The sequence below is a fragment of the Elaeis guineensis genome, chromosome 14 (assembly GCF_000442705.2).
Source record: "Elaeis guineensis isolate ETL-2024a chromosome 14, EG11, whole genome shotgun sequence".
NCBI lineage: Eukaryota > Viridiplantae > Streptophyta > Magnoliopsida > Arecales > Arecaceae > Elaeis > Elaeis guineensis.
This window is the reverse complement of record NC_026006.2, coordinates 51,211,529-51,228,613: the sequence shown is the minus strand read 5'-3', so window position 1 is coordinate 51,228,613 and position 17,085 is coordinate 51,211,529. Positions and strand designations below refer to the sequence as shown.

Below are 17,085 nucleotides of genomic sequence, written 5' to 3'. Positions count from 1 at the left end.
CAATTTTTTCTTTATTGACTCAGTAAATGTAAGTTTTATCAACTGTTTTCATATTGTATTGGTGTGAAAATCTCATCCTGAATCTTATCAGCTTTGAGAAATTGTATGACTTGGGACAAGGGATCAGTAAGACACTTGGCATTTTACTATAGAGACGAAGAGCCATGTACTCACATGCCACTGGTGCTCTATTCCATCTCATTCTTGTAGCAGCACCTTGCAAATAGGTGGGCTGTTAATTTGATTCAAACTGATACAGATATTAGCCTCCATTCCAGAAGAGTCAGATTCCTAAGAAAAAGGAACAATGTTATCTGCATATGAATCCAGCCAGTACTTAGTAATGCTTTATGAACTAATAATTCCATCAGTGTGCAACCCCAGCTATCACTCCAGATATGAATATCTGACTATCGCAAAGGGAATGCCCATCCAGCTAGTTATAACATCCTAGTACCAAACATTGAAAGGTAACACCATTGTACAAATAAAGAAAGAGGTAACACCAGGATTATGTTGACTAGACACTGCTTCATAGCTTGGAAAACTTGAGTTTGGGAAACTCATTGACAGGTCTGACCATCCAATTATATTATGTGATTACGACCTTCCTACTCTCAGCTACTAACTTGCTGCTAAAAGTAAGACGAACGATTACCAAATTAAGAAAGAGAAACATGAGTATAGTTAATTCCAAACACATCTACGTGTGTGACTCAGGCAATCAATCCTTCCGGACATAATAACAGCTGAAAAGGTATGAATCCAGATGGTATCAGGTTTCATGGACGTGTTTTCTGTCCTCTTGCTTGCATGATCACACATTAAACTATTGCCAATCGAAGTCATCACATCTCCATTCGGTGCAACAGCCTAAAATGCCTGCAAAGGTGCAGCAGATGAATTATGATTGCAAGTTTGCAACAAGGTAATTCAAGAGGCAGCATCATTTTGTTGGCTTATAGCGCAATTGCCAACTGCTTGCCTATTAGGAAAATTGGCATTGGACTGTCTGGTATCAAGTCATGACCCCCCACCACACAACTTGAAAGCTTCTTCCTCATGCCCATGCAAGGTTTCACACTGACTAGCCATTAGTCCCATATGGGAGGGGAGAGGACGAGACAGATGTTCCTGCCACCTGACCAGCTGCATGGAGTGCCTGGTAATATGTTAAAAAAAAAAAGAATAAGTGGGTGATAAAAGAAAATTAAAGAAAAAAAGATGATGAGAATGATGTTCCTTATGTAAGCTGTCTAAATGGATTGCTTATTTATTTATTTATGGTTGTTCGCCTTCTAAGTGGATGTGCCACTAGCTTATGTAATTTGCCATTGAAATGAAAAATTTTAGCATTTTTAATTGGAAAGTGCAACTTCCAATGCGATCACTAAAAAAACACTAGTTTGCAGAAGTGCCTATAAAACAAATTAATTACAAACCTAAGTAATGTTGATTTATGATTCATCTGACTATATTTCTCATGTCAAAATATGCAATCGAGTATATCACCATGATACACTCAATGCTGAGAAACATGGTTTATAAATGGTGCAATTACAGATGATACACTGTCCTTTACCCATGTCAAACCATGCCAAAATTAATATATCAAGGATTGCAGAATTGTGCAATGAGAAGCATATACACAGATTTGTTCAGAGGAAAACATACCAATTCTAGCAATTGGCCAACACAAATAATATCGGGCAAGGTTGGTGATGTAGGCATCTTGGGGAAAAATTTGTGAATAACCAACGCTGGAAATCACTGACTACTTCACCATCTATTGATCCACTTCTTGAACACTTGTGCAATATCATAGAAAAGACACATCAATAATTTTCAAGTTCAAGATCTATAGATATCACAGCCAAACCAGGCTAGGACAGTAGCAGCAATAAGCTTTTTGCTCAGTCATCAGGACTTTCAACCCCATTAAATTTCTTAATAGAAAAAGGTGTAAAGCTAGTTGAAAACTGAAACTACTGTGATCTACTGATAAGATAAATTATGGTAATGCTTAGAGATAATGTGCTATGGTACAATATCGTATACTCTCCTGCAAACCACTGACCATTTTGGATTGCTACTCGAGAATAAGCATTGTTATATTATCAAGAGAAGATCTATGACAAATTTATATGTAGATGCATACTGGAACTGTAGAGCAGTCCTTTGCCCCATCATGAGACTTAGCTGGGATATTCAAAATGGAAAGCAATTCATGCTGCGACAAATATACACCGGCTCAGTAATTATTCCCTCTTGACATCTTCTTTCATTTTTCTAATTAATTTTTAGAAATCAATCATCTGGCCATGGTACTTCAAATCATACTGATGCTTGACTTCAAAAATTTAGATTTAAGTATTAATGTTATAAGTAAGGTTCGCCGTCATGGTACCAAATCCCATACCAATACCATATAGTATAGTGTCAATACACCTAGTACGTGGTAGGTTCCATGTACCAATCTTGTATGACTTCAATCCTAGTAGGCATTATATACCCGATTGTGGCTACATACCGATACAGCAAATCTTGGTTGCAGGTACACCATATAAATATTCATAACACTTAGAGAGACTAGTTTTTTTAAGTAAACACATCCACCAATCATGACCCCATGACACTGTATATCCTAGGCATGGTCTGCTGTACTACCCTATAACACCTGCTATGGGGCATATTGTATCTTACTGGTCTCATATGGAATACCTTGCTAGCACTCCCATACTCTAAGATTTAAAATCAAATGGAAGAAACAGGATAACTGGAGGCTATTGTCGATCTACCCACACTATCCTATCCTACAATTTGGACTATAACACAAGTGCTACTTGTACACAATTGCCTCTCCTGCAAAGAGTGTAGGAGAGCGGCGTACGCTACTTGAAAGGAAGGATGGAGCTAGAGGTTTGAGCTTGAGCCTTCAGGTATGGAGGACTAGTACTATAATTGGTTGTTCTGATCACAGATGTCATAATTGCCAATGGGAAGTCAGAAAAACTTTATTTCTCCTGAATAGATGGAGATCAAAAACTGTAATGTTCTGGTATCCTAGCTACTGGAGGAGCCCAAGAGCTTAAATTTTTTTAATGATGCTTGTTTTAGCATCTGCAAATATTTGACTGGTATACATGATCGTCACTATTACCATCATCAAAATTATAGGAACACAAACAGGATAGTGCGGAAAACTGCTTATCACCTTTCATAGAAATCTGGGGGAATTGCCCATGTTAGCTGCATCCCTCCAAGAATTATACATCACCAACAGCCCTAAGTTACGATCCTTGCCAGGCCAGCTAAAGATCTCCCTGCTCTAGAAGTTCTAAATATCATAAAATATTTAAGTCTGACATCCTTGCCTCTAGGACCAGGGCAACTGACAATACTTCAATTTTTGATAATCTGCAAGTATACTAGCCTTACTATCACACCCCGAACCCAACACCCGGATCGGATACGTGATGGCCGCACACTCCTTAGAGCAAGCCCTAAAGAATATGCAAGGCCAAAATAAATCATTACAACCTTAACATCCATAACAATTAATTTCAATAATAATTCATAAAACCTTGTATAATTACAATTTAAATTTTTTCAATTCTCTGATCAGATACTATGACACTCTATTTATCCTTCTGCTCACCCGTAAATCCAAGCCATAGCCAATCATGAACGTCCTGTAACTCTGAGAAGAAAAAGAAAGATGAAGATGTGTGAGCTTTACAGTCCAATAAGAATTTCATATCACACTGATATAATAATATAATCTAAAAGTAAAGATAAATAATAAAATATAAAATTCGATGTTCAATATCCAGAATAATGCAAATATCCATAAATTTTCTGTCTTGTTAAAATAGATGCATCATTATATGTTAACAGGTGAAACACTCTTATTCAACAATTATTTCATGTCTTATCTTTCATTTCTCCTTTCATAATCACATGATTTTTAACATTTTCTTTCTGGCTCTGGACTAACCAAATCTATACCTCAGTCATCATCCGGATCGAATCCACTTAAAAAGCCTTTCAAGGCTGTCCCAGGATGAGCTTCTGGCCGGCTGTCCCACGTACGAAAGCCCGTGAGAGGTTGTCCCAGGCATAAGCTCCTGGTAGGCTGTCCCAGACATGAGCTCCTGGCCGGCTGATCCACCTGTAAGCCAGTGGGGGCTGTCCCAGGCATAAGCTCCTGGCCGGCTGTTCCACATGACAAGGCTAGTCCATACCATATATCTCTTTCTTTTCATTTAATCATTATGTATTGATTTCATCAAATCAATTCAGTCTTGCAATATGATCAATTCAGATATGTCATATCCATAATCATGCCATCAATCTCTGATACATATATATTGACATAACATACTCATGCTCAAAATCAAATAACAGTATCTCAGGTATAATAAATTCATCGATCTCAAATATGACGAAGCAAAACCAATGATGCAAGACCAACAGTAAAATAGCATATATATAATAGTGATCATATACAGAGATTCTTACTTTTACCGGTGACTGATCCAAGCACAGAAATCAATGTTCTTTTTGATTTATGAATTTTTTAACAAAATATTCCACTCGATATCATATGCAGACAATCATCTCTTCATAACCCTGATCAATATAAAAATCACATATAGAAAAATTACCGATAATCGATCCTAATAACACAAATCGAGGACCTCTCTTAGGATTAATCAAAATTAGGATTTATCTAAGTATTTGGATCCTCTACTGATCCATAAGACTTCTAGAGAAAGAAAATCCATGAAGAGAGAGAAAATTTTAGAGAGAGAAAGTAGAGAGAGAGAATCTTCGTATCCTTCAGATGAGGCAATCATGGTCGAGATCATCAGAGATCCTATCAGGGTGACTTAATATGAATTAAATATTATAAATTTTGAATAAGATCAGACTAGGATCAGATCTACCGTACAAATTTTGGAGCAATCTCAAATCATCATATTTTTATTTCAAATTTATCCTAGGGTCTGTGATGCAATCAAAGAGAGAGTAGAAAGATCTTAGAGAGATAAAATCCATAAAGAGAGAGAAAAAGGTCTAGACAGAGAATCTAGAGAGAGAAATTGGAGAGAGAAGGTAGAGAGAGGAGAGAGGAAAGAGGAAGAGAAAGGAGAGAGAGGAGAGAGAGAAAATTCTCTCTTTCTTCTTTTTTTTTTTTCTATTTTTCTTTTTCTCTTTCTCTTTTTCTTTTCTTTTCTTTTTTTCTTTTTTCTTTTCCTTCTTCTTTTCTTTTTCTTCTTTCTTCTTCTTTCTTTTTCCTTTTCTTCCCGCAGCCTCCCTTGGGCCGAAACAGGGGAAGACCAGAGAGTGGCTTGGCTCCGACGAAGGCGGCAGCATGGCCGTAGATCCGACAGCGACGGCCGACAATAGAGAGCAAAAAAATCGCCGGCGGCAAGGCTTGACCAGCGGGAGAAGAGTTTTCAAAAAAATAGGGGACCCGTCCCTATTCTTTTTATTTTTCGATCATTAGCTGGTCACCGGTGGCCAAGACCTTCAGGGAAGAGGGTTAGAGAGATGAGGGTCCGGTCTCAGGGATGAGACGTCGCAACCGGCAGCGTCGGTGGCCGGAAAAGAGAGGAAAGGGTCCGGCCGAAACAGAGCAAAACAGGGGTTCACCTTGTTCATGGATTTTTCGACGATCCCGACGGCCGGTGAGGGTCTAAAGCCATGGGAAGAAAGAAAAGAGGGAGAGGAAGAAAGTTTGGAGCCTTACCTGAGCTCCGGTGACCTCTTCGACCTTCAATTTTCGATGAACACGAGAAGAGGCTGCCGCTGCTTCCATGGAGAAAAGGGGAGGAATTAAGCTTGAAGATCGCCGGTGGAGGTTCTTGAGAGAGGGAGAGGCTTATTTGTAGAGGTCCCTAAGGCTCCGATGATCCTAGGATTCTCTTTCCATCCGAGATTCACCGAAAAGAAGACTCCCATCGGGAGTCTTCTTCCCGTTCTGTTTCTTTTTTTTTTATATGGGTTTGGGTTTTGGGCTTGATTCTGGGCCCAATTGGGGCGGGATGTTACATTCTCCCTCCTTCAAATAATTTCGTCCTCGAAACTAAGTTATGTCGTTCGAGATACCTATTTCAAAGTATACATTCTTCATGTCATTCACAAGCTTATGATAATGTCATATATATATATATTATTTATTTCTCATGATCTTGTTATAACAAAAATTATTTGAAATTTCAAATTCATCTCCTCTTATTGATTTCTCAACTTTTTGAAGAACTGTAACATTTTGGACTTGTATTAATATACCACCATTATTTGTCTAATACATTTCACTCGAAATTCATAATTATCTCAGACTATCCTTGATAGAAAAATAAATAAAGGTCAAACATCGGATACTCTTCACAATCATCTATTTCTTTCTTCTCTTGTCCTTCCAACAAATTTTATATGTAGACTCTCATCTTAAGAAAACCTCAATCTTCTATATCAGTCCAAGTAACAATATTAAATTTTAAAAAAAATGAGATCTATGTCAGGACATTCTAAGTTGAACTAATATCAGAACTATCAAGCTGTTAATAAACTTGAGATATCTAAAATTTTTGGCATTATCTACAATGAAGCAACCTATTGACAAAATTATCCGACTATGATCCGATTAGATCGAAATTTATAGTATCCTTTCATTATCAATAAAATCCTTCCTTATTTGCAACTAATGTATTCCATCATAATATCTTTTGATTTAAAAGATTAATATTTCAAATCGATTTAATCCACCGTGCTTTTGTTGCGCATTCTGATCTTAATTTATCAAATTATATAAGTCTATCAAAGATAAAAATATTCTCATATGTTAGATCAATCCAGGATAGATCTAACCTTCAAATTTCATATAAGACTTAGGACAAAATTTTAAGTTTCTTTATCTTTACTACCTTCGGATATAGCATATAAAAATTAAATCTTGATCCACTTTCTATGTTTGAAATCATTGCATAAGTTTCATCACTCTTTAAGAATCCAACATGTCTAGAATCAATTGGAGTTAATCTTAGATTTACCTTACAATCATTTGGATAATTTCAAAATCAATCTTTATTTTTAAAAGAATTAATAAAAATTTGACAAACTAGAAGAACTCAAGACAACATCCTTAAGTAGAATCAACTTGATTATTTCTTATAGAGCTCCCTTCATCACAACCCTTAATATTAATCAATAAATCCACACAAAATCTTGTCCCTTGTATAAGTCATTCAAAATTTAACACTAACAAGATGTCTTAGTTCAATTTAAAAAAAATCTAAACTTTAATTTGAATAATTAATACACTTCACCATCTTCAACAATCACAAGAAAAATTAAAAAAAATCTAATCCAAAGATAGTAATATGAATTATTAAAGATTTCATCATAACCTGTATATCATACTCTGACAAAATAAATTTTCTTCTTTAAATTAACAACAATATCAAAATACTTTTGATCCACTTAGAAAAATAAACTTTTGACTTGAGATTCAATGCAACTTGAAAGATCAAGGAATCATATTCAGAATATGATATTTTGAGTAACCAAAGATTTCACCAAGATGTGTATCTCATATTCTTATAATAAAATTCAAGTATATTTTTCATCTAAGATTGAGTTTCATAAATGACCTCTTATAGGTTCAGTGTTCAAAAATATTTCTCTCTCATATGATGTAATTTCTTTTTAGACCATATCCTAACTTCCTTCTGATAAATTTAAAATTTGTAATGCTCGAATAATTAACATCAAAATCAGAAAAGTTATTATGATTTTCTTCCATATAAGTTTAGCATTCCAAAATCATCGAGTATACTCAACATTACATATCAATACCTCCCACTTCATTCCAAGGTCAACTCTTTTCATACTTAGGTCAACCTTACTAGTTGAAATCTAAGATATAACTCGTCAATTCTATTATAGATATCATATGCCACTTATACATAAATTTCATCTTAATATCTATTGATTCAAAATCTAAATATTGAATCTTCTCTTTTATATCTATCATGTTCCTTATGATCATAATCTAAGTTTAAATATCACTAAAGTCATAATTTCAAATAATTATAATCTTAAGATTAAATACCACTTAAATCATATTCTCTAATGATCATAACCTAAATTGTAATATCATTCTATTACATCCTTAATGATTATAACCTTAAACTCTGATATTATCTATCATACTCTATTAATTATAATCTCAAAGTTTTGATATCACTTATATGACAATTCTTAATGACCTTAAACTTGGGCTCTAGTACTGTTCTGTCATATCCTAATCACTTGTATCATTGTCTCCAAATAAACGTAACCTAAGCTCTAAGCTCAAATGCCACTCTGTCACATCCTACTGATCTTACATAAAGTTTTAATATCTCTTTATAATCTCTGGTGATCTTAAACCTAAGCTCTGATACCATTCTCTCATGCCCCGAACCCAACACCCGGGTCGGATATGTGATGACTGCACACTCCTTAGAGCAAGTCCTAAAGAATATGCAAGGCCAAAATAAATCATTATAATCTTAACATCCACAATAATTAATTTCAATAATAATTCATAAAACTTGCATAATTATAATTTAAATTTCTATAATTCTCTGATCAGATACTATGACACTCTATTTATCCTTCTGCTCACCCGTAAATACAAGCCATAGCTAATCATGAACGTCCTGTAACTTTGAGAAGAAAAAGAAAGATGAAGAGGTGTGAGCTTTACAGTCCAGTAAGAATTCTCATATCACACTGATATAATAATATAATCTAAAAATAAAGATAAACAATAAAATATAAAATCCGATGTTCAATATCCAGAATAATGCAAATATCCATAAATTTTCTGTCTTGTTAAAATAGATGCATCATCATATGTTAACAGGTGAAACACTCTTATTCAATAATTATTTCATGTCTTATCTTTCATTTCTCCTTTCATAATCACATGATTTTTAATATTTTCTTTCTGGCTTTGGACTAACCAAATCTATACCTCAGTCATCATCCAGATCGAATCCACTTAAAAACCTTTCAAGGCTGTCCCAGGATGAGCTTCTGGCCGGCTATCCCACGTACGAAAGCCCGTGAGAGGCTGTCCCAAGCATAAGCTCCTGACAGGCTGTCCCAGGCATGAGCTCCTGGCCGACTGATCCACCTGTAAGCCAGTGGGGGCTGTCCCAGGCATAAGCTCCTGGCCGGCTGTTCCACATGACAGGCTAGTCCATACTATATATCTCTTTCTTTTATTTAATCATTATGTATTGATTTCATCAAATCAATTCAGTCTTGCAATATGATCAATTCAGATATGTCATATCCATAATCATGCCATCAATTTCTGATACATATATATTGACATAACATACTCATGCTCAAAATCAAATAACAGTATCTCAGGTATAATAAATTCATCGATCTCAAATCCGACGAAGCAAAACCAATGATGCAAGACCAACAGTAAAATAGCATATATATAATAGTGATCATATACAGAGATTCTTACCTTTACCGGTGACTGATCCAAGCACAGAAATCAATGTTCTTCTTTGATTTATGAATTTTTTAATAAAATATTCCACTCGATATCATATGCAGACAATCATCTCTTCATGACCCTGATCAATATAAAAATTACATATAGAAAATTATCGATAATCGATCCTAATAACATAAATTGAGGACCTCTCTTAGGATTAATCAAAATTAGGATTTATCTAAGCATCTGGATCCTCTACTGATCTATAAGACTTCTAGAGAAAGAAAATCCATGAAGAGAGAGAAAATTTTAGAGAGAGAAAGTAAAGAGAGAAAGTGGAGAGAGAATCTTCGTATCCTTTAGATGAGACAATCATGGTCGAGATCATCAAAGATCCTATCAGGGTGACTTAATATGAATCAAATTTATAAATTTTGAATATTCTTATTTCAAATTTATCCTAGGGTCTGTGATGCAATCAAAGAGAGAGTAGAAAGATCTTAGAGAGATAAAATCCATAAAGAGAGAGAAAAAGGTCTAGAGAGAGAATTTAGAGAGAGAAATTAGAGAGAGAAGGTAGAGAGAGGAGAGAGGAAAGAGGAAGAGAAAGGAGAGAGAGAAAATTCTCTCTTCTTTTTTTTTTCTATTTTTCTTTTTCTCTTTCTCTTTTTCTTTTCTTTTCTTTTTTTCTTTTTTCTTTTCCTTCTTCTTTTCTTTTTCTTCTTTCTTCTTCTTTCTTTTTCCTTTTCTTCCCGCAGCCTCCCTTGGGCCGAAATAGGGGAAGACCAGAGAGTGGCTTGGCTCCGACGAGGGCGGCAGCATGGCCGGAGATCCGACAGCGACAGCCGACAACAGAGAGCAAAGAAATCGCCGGTGGCAAGGCTTGACCAGCGGGAGAAGAGTTTTCGAAAAAACAGGGGACCCATCCCTATTCTTTTTATTTTTCGATCATTGGCCGGTCACCGACGGTCAAGACCTTCAGAGAAGAGGGTTAGAGAGATGAGGGTCCGGTCTCGGGGATGAGACGCCGCAACCGGCGATGTCGGTGGTCGGAAAAGAGAGGAAAGGGTCCGACCGAAACAGAGCAAAACAGGGGTTCACCTTGTTCATGGATTTTCCGATGATCCCGACGGTCGGTGAGGGTCTAAAGCCATGGAAAGAAAGAAAAGAGGAGAGGAAGAAAGTTTGGAGCCTTACCTGAGCTTTGGTGACCTCTTCGACCTTCGATTTCCAATGAACACGAGAAGAGGCTGCCGCTGCTTCCACGGAGAAAAGGGAAGGAATTAAGCTTGAAGATCGCCGGTGGAGGTTCTTGAGAGAGGGAGAGGCTTATTTATAGAGGTCTCTAGGGCTCCGATGATCCTAGGATTCCCTTTCCATCCGAGATTCACCGGAGAAGAAGACTCCCATCGGGAGTCTTCTTCCCGTTCTGTTTCTTTCTTTTTTTTTTTTTATATGGGTTTGGGTTTTGGGCTTGATTCTGGGCCCAATTAGGGCCGGGATGTTACACTTACACCCTTTCAGGAATACATATAAGGCTTCACTGCTACTCTGAAATTGAGTATCAGGTGCTGTGCCCAGTTGCCATCATTACCACGAGCACTCCAATGGTGATTCCAGAGCCTCCGTGGAATGGACATTCAAAAATACACCAACATACCGAACTTAAAGAGACGATACAAGAGAAGAGAGTACTGGAATCATTTTTTAGAATATAGGTTGATGATTCTCCTCAAGACAAAAGAACTATATAAGCTGATGATTAATCCTCTATCAACATGCAACCAGTTTTTAGAGTTTGCATCCCTGGAATCCTTTGAGGCTTGGACTATTCCAATATCATGAACTCACATTCATACAGCATTCAGAGATAAACTCCAGCAGAGTTATAGGTGGTTTCTTGATAAATTACTTTCAGATTATGATTGCATTCTCACTATGGATCATATGTGGTACCATTGGATAATGTCAAAGTGCTAAAAGTGGTACTTCAATAGGTGTCGATGATTTATAAATTATAACTCTTATCTTTGGATCATATGAGAGCTACTTGCTAACTTCCATATTATCAATCCTTTATTGATTATCTTAAATATGACATAGAAGAAATTGTTATGCAAGGCCAAGCGACTCCACTAAGTGAAAAATGGGTGAACTTTCTTGTGTGTCCAACTACATTTCCAGCCAATTGACTTTGGTAATATTTCTTTCGTATGTGTTAGATACATGTGTTTCACATGCATGTACAAACACTTTAGATCCCAAAAACAATCGATTTATCTTTAACATATTTTTTAAAAATGAGACTGTAGGACGATGCCATTGAACAGAAACATCAAAGAGCTGAAAACAATGACAAATAAGCTGTAGCCACTATTTTACAGATATTCCACTAAAGTCTGATACTTCTATGTAGTATAGAGCATAACTGCCTATATCTCAACATATATAAATCTTGTTGTATGTATCTTTGACCATCTATTTTTTTAAGATTTTAAAGTAGGAGAAATTAATGACCAGTCCATCTGTTGGCCACGCTTTAACTCTTAATCCTTGTGGACCAATTTTATAGCACCGATCCTCGAGTAAATACCCTTGTAACTTTCAATCCCTGAAGGACAAGAATACCCTCCGTATTTCTTCTCCCCCTCCCATATGGGCTCTCCCTCTCGACGTAGGCCAAAAGTTGGGAGCTTTGCTCCACTATCCTCCTCCAAATCCTCATCCCAACTGCCCCCTACCACCATCGCATCGCTCCTACTCCTCACCGCCCTTTCCCAACACGGACGGTCTAAGAAGCCCTACAAGAAAGCATGCAATACTGTTGCAGATCCTACTATAAATTTCAAAGATCTTGATCAAGACATAGTGCATGGCTTTGAGGATGAGGCCCACCTCCACACCACTGACATAGGGGTGGATTTGCATCAAGAGGTGGAGGAGGGCTTGGAGCCTCTCGAGCTACTAGAGGTCATAGTCAGAGTCTTCGGAGCTCCTATCATGGTCCATTATTTCATATGATGGGAGGCAGGAGTAGAGGTTGAGGAAGTGGAAGTAGGTGCGAACGAAAGCGGAGAAGCCGAAGGCTTGGGAGGGGAGGGAGGAGAGGTCTCGAAAGTTGGAGACCTCAAAAAGAAGGCAACTAAGGCAGAAGGTAGGGGGAATTCATTGGAGTAGAGGAGGACGCCATGGGCAAGTATGAAAGCCTTGAGGACAATGGGCTAGAGCTGATGCAGCTTGCGCAGGGAGCGAGGCCCACATCAGGGAGTCTAGGAGGGATGGTGAGGTGTGGGCCTAGGCGAGGATGAGACCAGTGTTCTTATAGTTGATGGACTGCTTGTCATGGCTATCGAGTGGATCACCACCGCCTAGAGGGTGGCACTTTGGAGGCCTCCAAGACCGACAAGGGAATGGTGGTGGTAGCCACCGACGATGCAGAAGATGTAGAGGTTGCGCTTGTCCTTGGCAACTGAGGCTATGCGGTGCGACCACTGTCACGGCGACATCATGTGGAAAGGTGTGGTCTTTTGGGAAGTCGAAAGATGCTATTCAAGGATTAGTATTCCAAGTGGTGGATGACATTCTTGATGTATCCCAATCAACGGAGGACTTAGAAAAAACGGTCGGAAAGGATCCCGTCATTGATGAGACTACATATCTAAGGTGATGGGGCTGAAGGAATTGGAGGGTACATCGAGGAGCTGCTCAAATACAGTGACAAATTACTATGCACCATATGAATTTAACTGTGTATAATGACAAATTAACTGTGTACTATATTAATTTAATGGTATACAGTGACAAATTAACTATGTATCATATTAATTTAACTGTGTATCATGTAGATATAACTATATATAATAGCAAATTAACTATGTACCATATTTATTTAACTATGTACAATTATAAATTAACCATGTACTATATTTATTTAACAGTATACCATATCAATTTAACTATGTGTAATGATAATGTAACTATGTAACATATATATATACTGTGTACAATAGTAAATTAGCTATGTACTATGTTTACTTAGCTGTGTGCCGTGTTAATTTAATTATGTATCATATTAATTTAACTGTATATGATGATAATTTAACAGTATACCATTAATGGTATAAAATAAAAATTAGCTACGTACCATATTTATTTAACTATATACATTGTTAATTTAACTGTGTATCATGTTAATTTAATTGTGTGCAGACAAATTAATTGTGCATCATGTTAATTTAATTATGTGTGGTGGCAAATTAATCACATACCATATTAATTTAATTATGAAGTAGTAAATTAACCATGATATCCAGCCCTAAAATTTCATCCCTTTGCATGAATCTTGGGTATGAAAAAGAAAACAAAAAAAGAAGAAACAAAACAAAAAAAAAATGGAATGTTGAAGACTCCCGTTTGGAGTCTTCTTCCATGTGAGCCCATCGAAAAGGAAGGCGAATCCGAGAAGGATTCGGCCTCCTCTCCACCCTATAATCCTCTCCTCCCTTCTTCAAACCCGTCCATGATGAACACCAGCCTTCTCCATCTCCGTTCTCCTTAGATTCTTCCACTGAAGCCACGGACGCTCTCATCATGTTTGCCTCAAATCCTCATTGAAGACCTCATTGGAGCTAGAGGTAAGCCCAGGCCCTCCTTCCTCTCTTCCTTCCCCTCCTTTTCATGGTATCGTACACCCCCACCAACCGTTGGGTTTGCCGAAAAATCTACAAAAAGCAAGAATCCTATTTTTCTCCTGTTTGACTAAACATTGTTCTCCCTTTTTCAACCACAGGCACCATCATTTGCAATGCCTCACCACTAGGTCTGGACCCCCACCTTCCTGCCTATCTTCTCTGAAGGTCATGGCCATCGATGAGCGGCCAATGACTGGAGAAAATTCAAAGAAAGGGATGGTCCCTTATTTTTTCAAAGTTTTATGATTTTCTTTTATTGGCCGATCGCTTGCCACCAGCCCTCCTTTGCTCCGCCACCGTCAGCTACTTACTATCATGACCTACTACTGATCTTTTGGCCAGGAACCACCACCCATGTCTCTCCTCTGCTCGCCCAAGAAAAAGAAGAAGAAAAGAAAAGAAGAAGAGAAGAAAAGGAAAAGAAAGAAAAGAAAAAGGATAGAGAGAGAAGGGATCTCTCTCTTGTCTCTCCCTCTTCTATAGGATTTTTCTCTCTACACCATCTGTCTCTCTCTACTTGATCCATGGACCCCAATATAAACTCAAAATTATTTTTCTAAACAAGCCCAGCATCACTTCGATATTCATACAAGATGTCGAATCCCATCCTGACCATGTCAAATATCTTTAAAATTCTTAATTGATGAATCATGTTGATTGATGTTAGCCTTAATTTCAGTCCATACTTCATGATTTCCTGATTGAGTCATCTAGATTTGATCCTTGTCTAGAAAATCTTGAATTATCCCAACATCCAAACTGCTTGTCGAATTGACCACCCAATCTACAATCTTCTTTCTTTATGATTGAATTAATAAATAAAATAATAAAGCTTTTAATATGTTAAATAGGTTTGATGAATTCATCTATCAAAGCTTGAAGGGCTAGGATGAAAAAGGTAAGTAATTCTGACACCTCTTACTTACTTTTGAAATTATTGACTATTTTATCAAGAAAAAAAATTATTCTATATTTTTATAAAATAAGGATGGAACATATGCTTTGTAAAATTTATGATTTATCATAAAATAGTGATTTATGAATATTTTAATATGAATAATTTTTTTGTGAAATATGAACTCCATATTTATGAAATGTATGCCTTGTTATAAAAAGAATAATTTTATGATTGTTTTACTATTAAAGATTATTTATAGATTATGAACTTTATAAAATTATCTAATATCTTATTTATGCATGATTTAAGAGAATATGATTCGATGAAATATGATTTAAGAATATTTATTTTAAGAAATATAAAAAAAAACTCTCAGATAGCTATGTACGACTCTGCCAATGGATAATAGTAATTGACATATGATCCTGCTAGTGGATAATAGTAATTGGCATATGACCTTGCTAGTAGATAATAATAATTGGCATACAACTCTGCCAATGGATAATAATAGTTGATATACAATCCTGCCAATGGATAATAATAGTTGGTACATGATTAAGGCCCTATCATGGGTATAATAGTGATCTTAGCATTTAGTCTGAGAGAATTATTAAAAAATATGATATGATAAAAAGACAAATGATTTATGACTCTATTGATAAAGTTAACATGATTTATAATTTATGATTGATAGTAAAATGATATTAGAAACTATGTTTATGAAAATTGTATGATTTATACATATGCAAGAGTATTATTGATTTATGATGTATTTTTATTATAAAAATTTTATGTTTCTATGATAATCATCTTCTCTAAATGATTTACTGATGTATGTATAAACTTATGCTTGATTTGGATAAGATAGTATAAGGTTTACTTACTGAGCTAGTGTAGCTCATATTTTTTTTTATTTTTCTTCTTATAAAAGAATAAGGTTAAGACCGATGAAGAATCCAGACTTGGGGATTTGCATAGCAAGCTTGGAGATTTTGCACCTGAATCTTAGATTATTGGATGACCATAGATTTGTACTTAACTATTTACGAAGTATGAGATATAGGTTGGCATTTGGTTTTGAATTTAGATGCTCTGAACCAATCTTGATTTATTAATTTGATGAATAATAGAATTAAATCTTTTATTATGTCTTATTTATGATGGATTTCAGCTGATTATGGTTGTTTGGCTTCGTGTTATAGAAGGCTGCACCTCTCAATAGCCTGGCCATGTTATGTCCCGAATTTAGGATATGACAGAAATTGTATCAGAGTAATAGGTTTGATCATGGGTAGACTTAAAGTCTAACAATGGATCGATAGATCTCATTTAGCTAGATCATGTTTAATTAAATAAGAATAGACAAGTTTTTCTTGGAGTTTCCATTGCTTAGTTAAGAAAGTTAATTAATGCTAATATTTTTTTTATCTAGGTGACAATGAGCAACAGAGGAAGTGAAGTCTCGATGAATCCTGTCAATAGAAAGAGAGGTGCTAAAAGGATTACAAGAGAAAATGTCAGTCAATCGGTTGAGCAAGCCCCTAATGCACCAGCCACTCAGGTAGATATTGCTGGAGTATGCCAAGTAGTGGCCTAGCTTATTCAACAACAGCAAACACAAGTCGCTCCTCAACGTGCACCATCTTTAAAGTCATATTATGAGAGGTTTAGAAGGCTTAATCTACCACTATTTGAGAGTGGACCTGATCCTCTGGCTGTAAGGACATGAATTCGAAAAATAAAAAGGATATTTGATGTACTACAGTATCCTAAGGATGTGAAGATTAAGCTAGCCATTCTTATACTAAAAGAAAATACTAAGTTTTAGTGGGTTGCAATAAAGGCTGCATATAAAAATAATGATAATCAATTGACAGGGAGGAGTTCAAAAAGAGATTTTATAATCAGTATTTTTCTAAATCGATGAGATTAGTGAAAGAAAATGAGTTCTTAGATTTAAGATAAAAAGATGATATAACGGTATT

The 17,085-nt window shown here is 36.1% G+C and overlaps 1 pseudogene; it reads right to left on the bottom strand.

Annotated features, from left to right (window-relative positions):
- Nucleotides 1-1,087: 1,087 nt before the first annotated feature.
- Nucleotides 1,088-13,020, bottom strand: LOC105035423 (putative clathrin assembly protein At1g25240; annotated as a pseudogene).
- Nucleotides 13,021-17,085: the final 4,065 nt, after the last annotated feature.